The sequence below is a fragment of the Microtus pennsylvanicus genome, chromosome 14, assembly GCF_037038515.1.
Source record: "Microtus pennsylvanicus isolate mMicPen1 chromosome 14, mMicPen1.hap1, whole genome shotgun sequence".
NCBI lineage: Eukaryota > Metazoa > Chordata > Mammalia > Rodentia > Cricetidae > Microtus > Microtus pennsylvanicus.
This window is the reverse complement of record NC_134592.1, coordinates 55,819,360-55,833,852: the sequence shown is the minus strand read 5'-3', so window position 1 is coordinate 55,833,852 and position 14,493 is coordinate 55,819,360. Positions and strand designations below refer to the sequence as shown.

The window sequence follows — 14,493 nt, the reverse complement described above, 5'->3', positions numbered from 1 at the left end:
AAAGACCAAAAACCAAACCAAACCAAACCAATGACAGCAGCAGCAACAACAACAAAACCCCCAAAACAAAACAAAACAAAACAAAACAAAAAAGCTTAGCAGTCACATAAGCGGGCCACACACAACACAACCTATTTGTCAACTTCGCCAGCGGTCATCTGTGCCGTCTATGAAGCCGGAAGCTTCCTATCGTCCAGGGAGTTGTGGTCGGTGCAACATGGCGTATGTGGGGCTACTGGCAGCTCCTGCGGAAGAGGCTGCGCCCTCTTTCTCACAAGGAGGCTGTCAAAGCACCCCTATTCATGTCTGTTTCCCTGTGTCTATAATCACCACTGAAACTAACTTCTCCGGGCAGGTTATAATAATAAGCAGAAAATGGAGAAACGTATGTGTTCTGACGAGGATTGTGTGTGTGTGTGTGTGTGTGTGTGTGTGTGTGTGTGTGTGTGTGTGTGTGTGTGTGTGTGTGTGTGTGTGTGTGTGTGTGTGTGTGCGCGCGCGCGCGCGCGCGCGCGCGCGCGCGCGCATGCGCAATGTGTGTTTTTTTTTCCAATGCTGCCCCAGCTGATGCTACCTGTGATATTTTTTAGCCTGTTTTGCTTCCCAGGGTGCAATCATCCGATATGGCATTTTGTTAATTCTCATGATCAGGATGCATTGGCGTCCTTTGTTTATCTTGTTGGGAAAGACTTCAGGAATTGGCAGGTCAGTTAATAGCAGGAAAGACGAGTGATAGAGGAAATCCAAGAACCTGCCACACAACTGTGCTCTCCAGTCCACTCCAAATGGCCCTTTTGGTATCTTGGGTTTTTTATTCCATTAAAAAAAATAAAAACTGAAAGTAAGAATTTTCCTCTTAGGCTCTAAGCATGAGTGGAGTTTACTGAGGTTGTGCCTGTGGCCTGTGATGGCCCACAACTGTCCTGCTGTATTGACAGACACACCAATGGATCCCTTCCTCTTAAAATTCTGGTGTCTCTATGTTTTTCTTTGGGTTCACCTTCTTATTTAGCTTCTTTAGGATCACGAATTATAGGCTCAATGTCCTTTATTTATGGCTAGAAACCAAATATGAGTGAGTACATCCCATGTTCCTCTTTTTGGGTCTGGCTCACCTCACTCAGGATAGTGTTTTCTATTTCCGTCCATTTGTATGCAAAACTTCATCAGGTGATGAAAGGAGACAGAGACAGAGACTCACATTGGAGCACCGGACTGAAATCTCAAGGTCCAAATCAGGAGCAGAAGGAAAGAGAGCACGAGCAAGGAACTCAGGACCGCGAGGGGTGCACCCACACACTGAGACAATGGGGATGTTCTATAGGGAACTCACCAAGACCAGCTGGCCTGGGTCTGAAAAAGCCTGGGATAAAACTGGACTCGCTGAACATAGCAGACAATGAGGACTACTGAGAACTCAAGAACAATGGCAATGGGTTTTTGATCCTACTGCACGTACTGGCTTTGTGGGAGCCTAGGCAGTTTGGATGCTCACCTTCCTAGACCTGGATGGAGGTGGGTGGTCCTTGGACTTCCCACAGGGCAAGGCTGACAAGGGAAGGGGGACTTGATCGGGGGAGGGGGAGGGAAATGGGAGGCGGTGGCAGGGAGGAGGCAGAAATCTAAATAAATAAATAAATAAATAAATAAAAAGAAAAATTTCTGGTGTCTCCCAGACTCAAGGGCAGCAGCTGTTCTCTGCTTTCTACCCCAGACAGACCCTAGTCCTTCTGCAGGCTATGCAAGCGCTCTACCCCTAGGTCACAAACAGAGCCATTGGGGTTTTGTCACCGGCTCTTCTGACGTTTGTCATGCAGTCCAGGAGGGTCTTGAACCCAGTATCTTTGTGCCTCTTTCCCTAAGTGCTGGGCAGCCGGGCATATAGCAGCCTGCCTGGCTTTACTTTTATTTTTGTAAAGACAACACTGATATACTGCTACTATGTTTATAGATATGAGAGTGGAGGTTCTTTTTTAACTGAAAATTGCTTAGCATCTGTCTGTGTGCACATGGCTGTGTGTGTCTGACGCGTGGCGGGCAGAGGGCAACTTTGTGAAGTCCGTCCCCTCCCATTTGAACATAGGTTCTGGAGATCAAAGTCAAGTGGGCTGTCAGGTTTGTTCTGCAAGCTTCTTTAGCTGCTGAACCGTCTTATGAGCCGGTCTTGGTCTCTTTCTTTCTCTAACTTTCATAAAGATTTATTTATTTGTGTATTTTATGTATACGGTGTGCAATTTATTTGTGTATTTTATGTATACGGTGTGCAATTTATTTGTGTATTTTATGTATACGGTGTGCAATTTATTTATGTATTTTATGTATATGGTGTGCAATTTGCGTGTATGCCTGTGTGCCAGCAGAGGGCGCCAGATCCCATTACACATGGCTATGAGCCACCATGTGGGTGCTGGGAACTGAACTCAGGACCTCTGGGAAAGCAGCCAGTGCTCTTAACCCCTGAGCCATCCCTCCAGCCCCTTGGTTTCTCTTTTTTTTTTTTTGTAAGCTAAGCTTAAAATTCTATTCTGTGTCTTGTAGGAACCTCTACATTCTTTTTTTTTTATTGCCAATAATTTTTTTAAATTTATTTATTTATTAAAGATTTCTGTCTCTTCCCCGCCACCGCCTCCCATTTCCTTCCCCCTCCCCCAACTAATCCCCCCCCCCAGCCCGAAAAGCAATTAGGGTTCAGACTCTCTGAACATAGCGGACAATGAGGACTACTGAGAACTCAAGAACAATGGCAATGGGTTTTTGATCCTACTGCACGCACTGGCTTTGTGGGAGCCTAGGCAGTTTGGATGCTCAACTTACTAGACCTGGATGGAGGTGGGGGTTCCTTTGACTTCCCACAGGACAGGGAACCCTGATTGCTTTTTGGTTTCTCTTTTTATTCAAGACAGGATCTCATGTTACGCAGGCCGAGCTTGAGGCTGATCTATAGCTAAAGCTGGATTTGAACTCGCGAATTCCTTTCCCTCCATCTCTCAAGTGCTGTTGTTACAGATATGCTACCGCACCTGCCTTAATGTACTTCAAAATTATTTTGTAATATTTCTGTGATAAATGCAAATTTTAATCATAATTAAGTAAAGGGCTTATCTTAGACCAGCAGTTCTCAACCTGTGGGTCGCGGCTCCTTTGGGGGTCACTTATCAGATATTCTGCATATCGGATATTTACAATTCATAACAATAGCAAACTACAGTTATAAAGTAGTGGCAAAATAATCTTACAGTTGGGGATAGCACCGTATGAGGAACTGAATTAAATGGTGGAAGCATTAGGAAGATTGAGACCCATTGTCTTAGACCCTATAACTATCTGTGGTGTCCCTCTTGTGGCATCTCATTCTCTTCTATGTCCTGCACTAACTATGGCTTCAAAAAGTTTAGTGTCTCTCTCTCTCTCTCTGTCTCTCTCTCTCTCTCCTCCCTCTTTCTCTGTTTCTTCCCGTGTTTGTATGTGGGAGTATGGGAACATGTGATCCACGTGTGTCTGTGTGTGTTTGTATGTGGGAGTGTGGGCACATGTGATCCACGTGTGTCTGTGTGTGTTTGTATGTGGGAGTGTGGGCACATGTGATCCATGTGTATCTGTGTGTGTTTGTATGTGGGAGTGTGGGAACATGTGATCCACGTGTGTCTGTGTGTGTTTGTATGTGGGAGTGTGGGCACATGTGATCCACGTGTGTCTGTGTGTGTTTGTATGTGGGAGTGTGGGCACATGTGATCCACGTGTGTCTGTGTGTGTTTGTATGTGGGAGTGTGGGCACACGTGATCCACGTGTGTCTGTGTGTGTTTGTATGTGGGAGTGTGGGCACATGTGATCCACGTGTGTCTGTGTGTGTTTGTATGTGGGAGTGTGGGCACATGTGATCCACGTGTATCTGTGTGTGTTTGTATGTGGGAGTGTGGGCACATGTGATCCACGTGTGTCTGTGTGTGTTTGTATGTGGGAGTGTGGGCACATGTGATCCACGTGTGTCTGTGTGTGTTTGTATGTGGGAGTGTGGGCACATGTGATCCACGTGTGTCTGTGTGTGTTTGTATGTGGGAGTGTGGGCACATGTGATCCACGTGTGTCTGTGTGTGTTTGTATGTGGGAGTGTGGGCACATGTGATCCACGTGTGTCTGTGTGTGTTTGTATGTGGGAGTGTGGGCACATGTGATCCACGTGTGTCTGTGTGTGTTTGTATGTGGGAGTGTGGGAACATGTGATCCACGTGTGTCTGTGTGTGTTTGTATGTGGGAGTGTGGGAACATGTGATCCACGTGTGTCTGTGTGTGTCTGTATGTGGGAGTGTGGGAACATGTGATCCACGTGTGTCTGTGTGTGTCTGTATGTGGGAGTGTGGGAACATGTGATCCACGTATGTCTGTGTGTGTTTGTATGTGGGAGTGTGGGCACATGTGATCCATGTGTGTCTGTGTGTGTTTGTATGTGGGAGTGGGTGCATGTATCTACAGTATCCATATGTGGAGGTCAGAGAACAACCTTGGGTTCTCTCCTTCCACACCTTGTTTGACAGTCCCGTGTTTACCATGGCTTACCTCAGGCTAGTCTCTGTGGATTGTCCGGTCTCATCTTGCTTCTGGAGTGCTGGGGTTACAGATGCTCATGTCTGTGTTCAGCTTCACCTAGAATCTGGTCCGTATGTTTGTATGGCAAATGCTTTACCCATCAAATCACCTCCTCAGCCCCTGTTGTTTTGTTTTTGAGACATAGGCTTGCTGAGTAGCCCAGGCTGTCCCTCAACTTGTGATCCTACTACCTCAGGTTTCTGAGTGCTGGTATCATGGGGATGTACCAACCATGCTCAGCTGATAACTATGATGCTTTAAGATAGTTTTTATTTCTCACATAAATAGCATTATAGCAAAATATTTCAAATATCTATGTCTTTCACATGTAATCAATAGTTTTAATTGACTGTTCTGTGTTGCCTCTGGTACTAGAATATATGTATATATAACTCTATGCAATTGAAATTACAACACAGGTAGAATTTTATAATCTGATTTTATTTATTGATTTGCAGTGCTGGGAATCAAACTGATGGCTCGTGCAGATAAGCAGTCACGGAGCCACAGCGCCACATTCATGCCCGGGTATTAAGTCTTCATTAAATACATCGTAGACTCCATCACCAAAGTCAGCCTGTCCCGGACTTCTGTCTTTGACAGAAGTTTTAGGTCATGGCTCTTAGAAATAATCTGTCATGGTCTCCACAAATCCCTCAGTCTTTATTCATCTTCTTCATTTTTTCCCTCAGATTTAATTATGCAAATCAGTCTGTCTTTAAATCTCCAATTCTAGCTGGTCGTGGTGGTACCCTTAGAATCCCAGCACTCTGGGAGTGGAGGAAGATCAGGTGTTCACGGTCAACTTCAGCTCCAGAATGACCTGGAGGTTAACCTATTTTACACTGGGACCCTTGCTTGAAGAACAACTACAAAAAGCCAACTGCGGGCTACATGCTTTTATTCTCAGTGCTTAGGAGCAAACGTGGGGAATCAGAACTTCGAACTCACCCTCCAATACATAGGGAATTTGAGATAGCCTACACTACACGAAACCCACCCCAGACCAAATCAAGTCTCCCTTTAAGTCCGTTGAGGCGTCTCAGGTCTTTTCTGGGCTCCTACCATGTCCTCATCACGCGAGTGGCTTTCCAAATTCCCCTGGGAGTCTTTGTGGACAGAGGTGCCCTTTTTTTATCTTTAAATTTATTTATTTTGTGTGTGTGTAAAGGGATGCATGTAGAGTCAGAGAACAGCTTGTGGGAGGAGGTTTTCTCCGTCCGTTAGGTGGGTTCTGGGAACTAAACTCAGATTGGCAGCAGGCACCTCTTTACTGGATGAACCATAGATGATTTCCCAAAGAATCACCCTTACTGTCTCCTCCTGAGCCGTGGGGCATCTGTGATAGTCCTCATCTTCTACCCTCAGTGTGTGAGGGGCGTTAGCTTGCCTTTGAAGTTCTTGTTTGTCCCTTGATACAGTACTCTTTGGTCTCAGCCTCTGCAGTAACCAGGACTCCAGGTGTGCAGCCATGAGTTATCGCTGCTGTTTTGACTTGAGTGAGTGAAGAGTTAGAGAAAACTGAGGTCCGCCTTGAATCAGTCCCTTGGGCAGCCTCGGAGTTGTGGGCAAAGACATGCATAGTAATTTGCAGATAAGTTAATCTCCTCTCCCTCAGGGACCAGAAGCTAGGGCCTATACTAGGAACACAAGTGGCTGCCACTTCAACCCAGACATTACCCAGTAAGGGACCCCTGGCTTTCCCACTATTGCCTTTTTCTTGACTATTTATTCGGATGATGTAAACGTTTGGCTGGATTTCACTTGCACTCTGAGTTTCTCAGTTGCTGGTGCTCTGTAGTATCTCTGTTGGGAGAGAACAGGACAGGCGAGCTGGGAGCTGCCCAGCTCTCTGCGGAAGACAAGACACAGGAGACCTTTGGAGCCACCCTTCCCTGCTCCTTACAGAAGACTCAGGGACGCTTGGCAGGCTGAATTTTGGTTTATAAAGTAGCTCTCACTTCTGCAGTGACCCCCTGATTGTTGATTAGTCTGAGCACGCATTGGTCCTAGTTCATTTCTCCTGTTGGAGACAGAGGTTGTCTCCAATGGCTGTAGGAATTTGTGTATAGATTCCTGTGAGTCATTAGTTCTTGATCTTGCTACATCTATGGGTTTTTTTTTTTTTTTAAAAAGATGCTCAGAATTCTCTTCACACTTGGAGAATCATAAGCTCTTGGGGCAAAGAGTGAAACTAGGGTTCTGCCCAGTGGTCTGCTGTGAAGGGTTGTCTTCTACAAGTGTGCAGGGTTGTGTTGCAGGTACATATGTGTGTGTGTGCGCGCACACACACACACTCACTAAGTAAATTAAAATGGAAAGAAAAATACCAGATATGATGGTGCATGCCTTTAAAAACCAGCACTGGGGAGGTAGAAGCAGTCAGTCTCTTTGAGTTCAAGACCACACTGGTCTACATAGAGAGTGTCAGGCCAGACAAGGCTACACAGTGAGACCCTCTCTCCAAAAAACAAAACAAAAAGTTCTACAAATCCAACAAGATGGCTTAGTGGGTAGAAGTGCCAGCCACACATGACTGAGAGCCCGAGTTTGATGCCCAGAACCCCATGTAAAAAAACATCAGATGAGATGTAGATGTGCGTCTATAATCTCAGCACATCTACAGTGGACGACAAAGAGGGAGAATCATACCAGGAGCTCACTGGCCAGCTATGCTGGAGAACAGAGCATAGCAATAAAATCAAGAGAGACCCTGCCTGGACAAGGTGGGCAAGGAGAGACCCTGCCTGGACAAGGTGGGCGGGGAGAGACCCTGCCTGGACAAGGTGGGCGGGGAGAGACCCTGCCTGGACAAGGTGGGCGGGGAGAGACCCTGCCTGGACAAGGTGGGCGAGGACAGACCCTGCCTGGACAAGGTGAGCGAGGAGAGACCCCGCCTGACAAGGTGGGTGGGGAGAGACCCTGCCTGGACAAGGTGGGCAAGGAGAGACCCCACCTGACAAGGTGGGTGGGGAGAGACCCTGCCTGGACAAGGTGGGCGGGGAGAGACCCTGCCTGAACACGGTGGGCGGGGAGAGACCCTGCCTGGACAAGGTGAGCGAGGAGAGACCCCGCCTGACAAGGTGGGCGGGGAGAGACCCTGCCTGGACAAGGTGGGCAAGGAGAGACCCCGCCTGACAAGGTGGGTGGGGAGAGACCCTGCCTGGACAAGGTGGGCGGGGAGAGACCCTGCCTGAACACGGTGGGCGGGGAGAGACCCTGCCTGGACAAGGTGAGCGGGGAGAGACCCTGCCTGGACAAGATTGACAGTGAGAGACCCTGCCTGGACAAAGTGGGAGGGGAGAGACCCTGCCTGGACAAAGTGGGAGGGGAGAGACCCTGCCTGGACAAGGTGGGCGGGGAGAGACCCTGCCTGGACAAGATTGACAGTGAGAGACCCTGCCTGGACAAAGTGGGAGGGGAGAGACCCTGCCTGGACAAGGTGGACAGGGAGAGACCCTGCTTGGACAAGGTGAACAGGGAGAGACCCTGCCTGACAAGGTGGGCGGGGAGAGACCCTGCCTGGACAAGGTGGACAGGGAGAGACCCTGCCTGGACAAGGTGGGCGGGGAGAGACCCCGCCTGGACAAGGTGGGCGGGGAGAGACCTCGCCTGGACAAGGTGGACAGGGAGAGACCCTGCCTGGACAAGGTGGGCGGGGAGAGACCCTGCCTGGACAAGGTGGACAGGGAGAGACCCCGCCTGGACAAGGTGGACAGGGAGAGACCCTGCCTGGACAAGGTGGGCGGGGAGAGACCCTTCCTGGGACCCCGCCTGGACAAGGTGGGCGGGGAGAGACCCTGCCTGGACAAGGTGGGAATTGAATTCTGAAGGTTGTCCTCTGCTCTCTACAGTGTGCTTTTCCTCCCTATGTTCACAGAGCTGGGAATAAACTAGAACTTGTGTCTGCTGGACAAGCGGTCTGCCATGGAGCTGTAACCTCAATTTAAATTTGCATCATTGCATCTTAATAAGAAAACAATTGGCATGATGAAATAGATCTGTAATTATATAGTTCAATAGTCGTTAGCAACGTGACGGTATTGATTATTTTTGTAGGGTTAATTTGCTTAGCACATTTGATTTTGGGAAATATCAGTCTGAAGTAAATCATAAAGACCAATAGCTAAAGGTTCATCGTGAAGAGAGCCCGGAACCCCAATGGTAGCAGGCTTTCTTCTTGTCCCCAGAATATTTTAATCCTGCCATCTGAACTGGTCATCACATCCTCATCTCCCCACGTGCTATCCCGCTTTCTATAGTTAAAAGGCTCACAAACACCCTCTCTTTAGTTCAGCAGCGCTTGGCTGTATTTATCATCAAACATCTTTCTTCCCCAGTCTATGTGTCCTTCCCTTTTCTCTTTTTAAAGGCTTGGACAAAAAGAAAAAAAGTCCCCTCTTTCAGCAGAGGCACGCTCTTGTCCCCTCCTTAAACAGGAATGTACAGAAAATGCCTTAGGACAACGTGCTAGACCAATGTCCTCGATGTTCCCTTTAATGAAAGACACCGACCTAATGCTGTCCTCAAGAGCAAGGTGGTACCCTCTTATTTCTACTTTCTTTGTATAAGCCTTAGATAAAGCCTATTAAAGAGTGGATGTGTTACAGAATCCCCCCCCGCCCCCCCCCCCCCGCTGCTGTCCTTCCCCACCAGGCAGACACACGCACTACTATGGCTGAACACTTTTTTTTGTTCCTCTATTTTGTTTTTCTTGATAAATAGCCACCATATTTTAGGAATCTCACTCTCCATCATTGTTTTTTAAAATATGATATTTGTATTAATTCTTTGAGAATAGCACACATACGTACAAGGTGTTTTGATCTTCTTTATCCAGCTCTTCCCCCTAACCCCTCCCAGCCCCGGCCCCCACCCTCTCCATGTTCTTGGCATTGGCTAGGGCAGAGGTCAAAGGGCAGAGGTGGGACAGGGAACGCTGGTGTCTCTGGGTTATCTCATGAAGTGCTGGTCCCCAGAAAGGCAAACGGCCTATCTCAAGATTTGCTTTGCAAAGGATATAATCAGGAAATCCTCTGAAAGGACCGGACAGAAGGTGTGCTTAATCTCTTGTAATGTTGGTTCACTCCAGTTTCAGACCAAGAGTGATGATACTTGGGAAAAAGATTGGGAATCTGCCTGCGGGCAACATTCACCCCTGATGGAGAGATTGCTACAGAAAGCTAACCCGGGAAGTTCTCAACGTCCAAGGAAGGATTTATTAAAGGAATTAATATCTTTGAAGGCTCAGAAAGCAATCCTGTTTCCTGCAAGATGGATGAAAGGCAGAGATTTCAAAACATTTGCTAGAAAACATCAATAGCCAATCCTGCTGATTTAATTTTTTCTATCCCTCAGGCATCAAAAGGAGTTGTGACTTGTCCGCATTTACCTTGGAAGCAAAGCAATATTGTAAATTAGAAATGGCCAGGGCTTCACTGGCTACGTTTCATTTCTAATTAGTTGAAGTTTCAGGAAACTTTGGAGCGTTGCTTCTGCAGATGCTGAAGAGCTTGCCCCTTGTGTTTGTTGTGAACGCAGGCATATCTGGCAACATCGCTTACATATGACAAAGCTTTCGGGTCCAGTTGCCCATCCCAAGCACCCCAAGAAATGGCATTCATCCACCCCCACTTCTCTTCCAGTTTATTCTTGAGTAAGCACACATCTTATTCTTTGGTTGGGAACTCACCAAACATTTACTTGTCAAAGGTGGATCCTAAAAATCAAGTTTCTAACCATGCAAAACACCCATGTTGCAAAAGGGCTAAAGTAGTGGCTGATTTTGCTTCTCATGGTGAACCCGTGGGAGGCAACACTAGGGTTGCCCATGGCTTTGAAATTAAGGTTTCCTCTGAGAATAAATCTAAAACAGAGGTCATATAGTGCAATAGCCAGAATCATTCACTCACGTAACATACAAGCCATGTGGCAGTGTGACTTGTCTCTGCTTGCTACTCAGGATCATTTTAGGCCAGGAGTTCAAGGCCAGCTTGGATGGCACAGTAAGGCTCCTCGTTCAAAAAAAAAAAAAACAAATCAATGAAAACTCCAAAGAACAAAAAATATTTTATTGACCACATTAAATAAAAATTCAGTGTCTCTGGCTGGCAACAAATTCCCAATCTTCCTGCATTAGCCCCCTGATTGCTGGGATCTCAGGCCGCAGCCATTCCTGGGCTGGTTACTGGGTGTCTAACAGAATTTCAAGTCCCCAGTATTTTTAAGATAAAGCAGCCAACAAATCAAGTCCCTAAATGTCCAGCAACTTACGTTCATTCATGGAAATAGCTATCCCTGAACAATAGCTCAGAAACACTTGACCTCTACTAGAGTAAGAAGAATATATCTTCTTAAATAGACTATCTTAGTATGATGACTAATCTTGATGATCAGCTTGACGGCATCTGGAATCAGCTGAAACGGAAACCTTCGGGCACTCCTGGGAGGGATTTTCTTGGTCGATCACCTGAAGCAGAAGAACCCTGATTGTGTACAGCACTTTCTGGTGGCGGCTCAGTCTAAGGACACAGAAGGAAGCTTTTGCTTTGCCCGCTTGCCCTCACTCTGGTAGGCAGGTCCATCTGTTTTGTTGCAGCAGCGTTCCTCTGTGGATATTAGAGGCAGCTTCTGATAGAAGACCAGCTCTCCAGGAATCCTCCCCCTTCAGCACCAGACCGAGACTGCTGAGACAGCCAGCCTCGGGAACTGAGCAACTACTAGGTTCTCAGCCTCTATGTGAACTGGCTGGGCCATAGCACGGAGTGACTCATAAATTTCTCTCTCTCTCTCTCTCTCTCTCTCTCTCACACACACACACACACACACACACACACTCTCTCTCTCTCACACGCACACACTCTCTCTCTCTCACACACACACACTAACACACTTTCTCACACACACACACACACTAACACACTTTCTCTCTCACACATACACACACTCTCTCTCTCACATACACACACTCTCTCTCTCTCTCACACACACACACTCTCTCTCTCTCTCTCTCTCTCTCTCTCTCTCTCTCTCTCTCACACACACACACACACTCCTACTCACAATACTCTTACACAGGCACATACTTATAGACACTCACACACAGACACATACACACGCTCACGCAGATGTACACAGACACACTCACAGTCTCACAGACACACACTCTCACATAGACACACACAGACATACACACACACCCTCACACACTAAATAATAAAAAGCTTTTTTTAAAAAAGGAAGGGATAATAGGTATTTCAGTCTTAAATTTTTATACTGTCTTTACATCAGAGATTATACTTAATTATAAAGCAGTATTTTATAAAGTTATGCCATTAGAAGATTTTTAGCTTGAAAAGGAGGCTTACTTGTTTTTATTCTATGTGTAGGACTGTTTCTGTGTACATATGGTCAACACATGCATGTGATGGAGGAAGGCCATTGGTTAAATAAAAAGAAACTGCTTGTCCCTCATTGGTTAGAAGATAGGTGGGAGGAGTAAACAGAACAGAACGCTGGGAGGAAGAGGAAGTGAGCTCAGACTCCACAGCTCTCCTCTCGGGAGCAGACGCCTCAGAGAGACGCCATGCTCCCAGCTCCCAGGCAGACGCACGCAATGAAGCTCCGACCCAGGATGGACATAGGCTAGAATCTTCCCGGTAAGCGCACCTAGGGGTGCTACACAGATGATAAGAAATGAGCTAAATTAATATGTGAGAATTAGCCTAGAAGAGGCTAGATAGAAATGGGCCAAGCAGTGATTAAATGAATACAGTTTGTGTGTTGTTATTTCAGGCATAAGCTAGCCAGGCAGCCGGGGTGCTGGGGACGCAGCCCCGCCGCCCTTATTACTACATGCATGCAGTGTCCAAGGCCGCCAGAAGGGTATTGGGTGCCCTGGAGCTGGAGTTACAGGTGGTTGTGAGCCATTCCAGTGGGTGCTGGGGACCAAACTCAGGTCCTCTGCAAAGGCAGTAAGCGCTCTCAACTGCCGAACCCCAGCCCAAGATTTTAAGTGAAATTAATTTGTAGATCCTTGTAAAAGAAACACACACACAAAGTAATTTTAGCGTGATTCTTTGAATTTCAGATGATTAGCCAGTTGGAAACTGCCAGTTTTCTTGTTGAATATTAACTTTTGAGCTGGGCGGTGGTGGTGCACATCTTTAATCCCAGTACTGGGGAGTCAGAGACAGGTGATCCCCTAAGTGAGACCAGCCTGATGCACTCACTCCCCGACATCACCAGCCGCACAGGCTGCGTCTTCTCGGAACACAGAACACGCCACAGATCCAGGTTCTGGTGACCCTACCAGCATTGGCTCCACAGGCCTCTCGCTCGCCAGCCGGCTCACCCCCTCCTCCTCCGTGCCAGAAACGTGCGGCCACCAGCACTGTGTCCTACCCATACCGAGCACTGACCCTGGAGAGGAAGAGAGAGCTGTCAGATGTCACTCAGTGAGTTGTGACTCCGGCTAAGGGCATCCTGGCTGCAGATGAGTCCACTGGAGGCATCGCCAAGAGGCTGCAGTCATCGGAGAACACGGAGAACACGGAGAACAGATGCTTCTACCGCCGGCTGCGGCTGACTGCGGCCGACTGTGTGAATCTCTGCATTGGGAGCGTGATCACGTGACACTGTACCAGAGGGCAGTGGTGGACGTCCTTTCCCCCAAATTATCAAGCCCAAGGGTGGTGTTATGAGTGTTAAGGTAGACAAGCGCGTGGTGCCCCTGGCAGGAACTAATGGCGAGACCACCACCCAAGGGCTGGATGAGCTGTCTGGACACTGTGCCCAGTATAAGGATGAAGCCGACTTTGCCAAGCGGCGTTGTGTGCTGAAGATTGGGGAACACACCCCTTCAGTCCTTGCCGTCATGAAAAATGCCAGTGTTCTGACTCGTTATGCCAGCATCTGCCAGCAGAATTGCATTGTACCCATCCTGGAGCCGGAAATCCTCCCTGATGGCGACCATGACTTGAGGCGCCGTCAGTGTGTAACTGAGAAGGTTCTGGCTTTGAGCCGCCTTGTCTACCTGGAAGGTACCTTGCTTAAGCTGAACATGGTCACCACAGGTCACGTCACAGCATTTCCTCGCACAGTGCCCCCTGCTGTCCCCGGGATCCCTTCCCCGAGGAAGAGGCGGCACCGCCAACCTCAAGGCTATCAATGAGTTCCCCCTGCTGAAGCCATGGGCCTTGACATTCTCCTATGGCCGAGCCCTGCAGGCTTCTAAAAAGGCTTGAGTGAGAAAACTGAGAACATGAAGGCTGCCCAGGGGGAGAACATTAAGTGTGCCCTAGCTGACAGTCTCGCTTGTGAAAGAAAGTAACTGACCACACTCCAAGTGGTCAGTCAGGGGCAGCAGCCAGCTGACCCCCTCTCTGTCTCTAACCATGCCCCTCCAACACCTCAGCCCCCGCCTACCCGGCTGCTCTTGAGAAGGAGGCCTCCCTGCTCTTTCCTGTCAGTCACTCTTGCTGCCCCTCATGACTTTGGTATGTGGTGTTGTCTGTGAATGCTGACTCTGCCACCCCGTCTAGCCCGCTGCTCGTCAACAACTATATATATAAGGGACAAAAGAGCCCCCTCCACCCCTTTCTCTCGAAGACTGGATAGAAGCGGATGGGGTAGAACATCAAATCATCTTCAGGGGGGGCTGGAGAGATGGCTCAGAGGTTAAGAGCATTCATTACCTGCTCTTCCAAAGGTCCTGAGTTCAATTCCCAGCAACCACATGGTGGCTCACAACCATCCTTAATGAGGTCTGGTGCCCTCTTCTGGCCTGCAGGCATACACACAGACAGAGTATTGTATACATAATAAATAAATAAATATTTAAAAAAATTATCTTCAGGGTATGTCTCTAATATCACTTACAGCCTTCCCGTTGCAGCAAGTCCACTTCA

The 14,493-nt window shown here is 47.9% G+C and overlaps 1 pseudogene; it reads left to right on the top strand.

The window, feature by feature from the left end:
* The first annotated feature begins 217 nt into the window (after positions 1–217).
* Positions 218–13,916, top strand: LOC142834735 (fructose-bisphosphate aldolase A pseudogene; annotated as a pseudogene).
* The last annotated feature ends 577 nt before the right edge of the window (positions 13,917–14,493 follow it).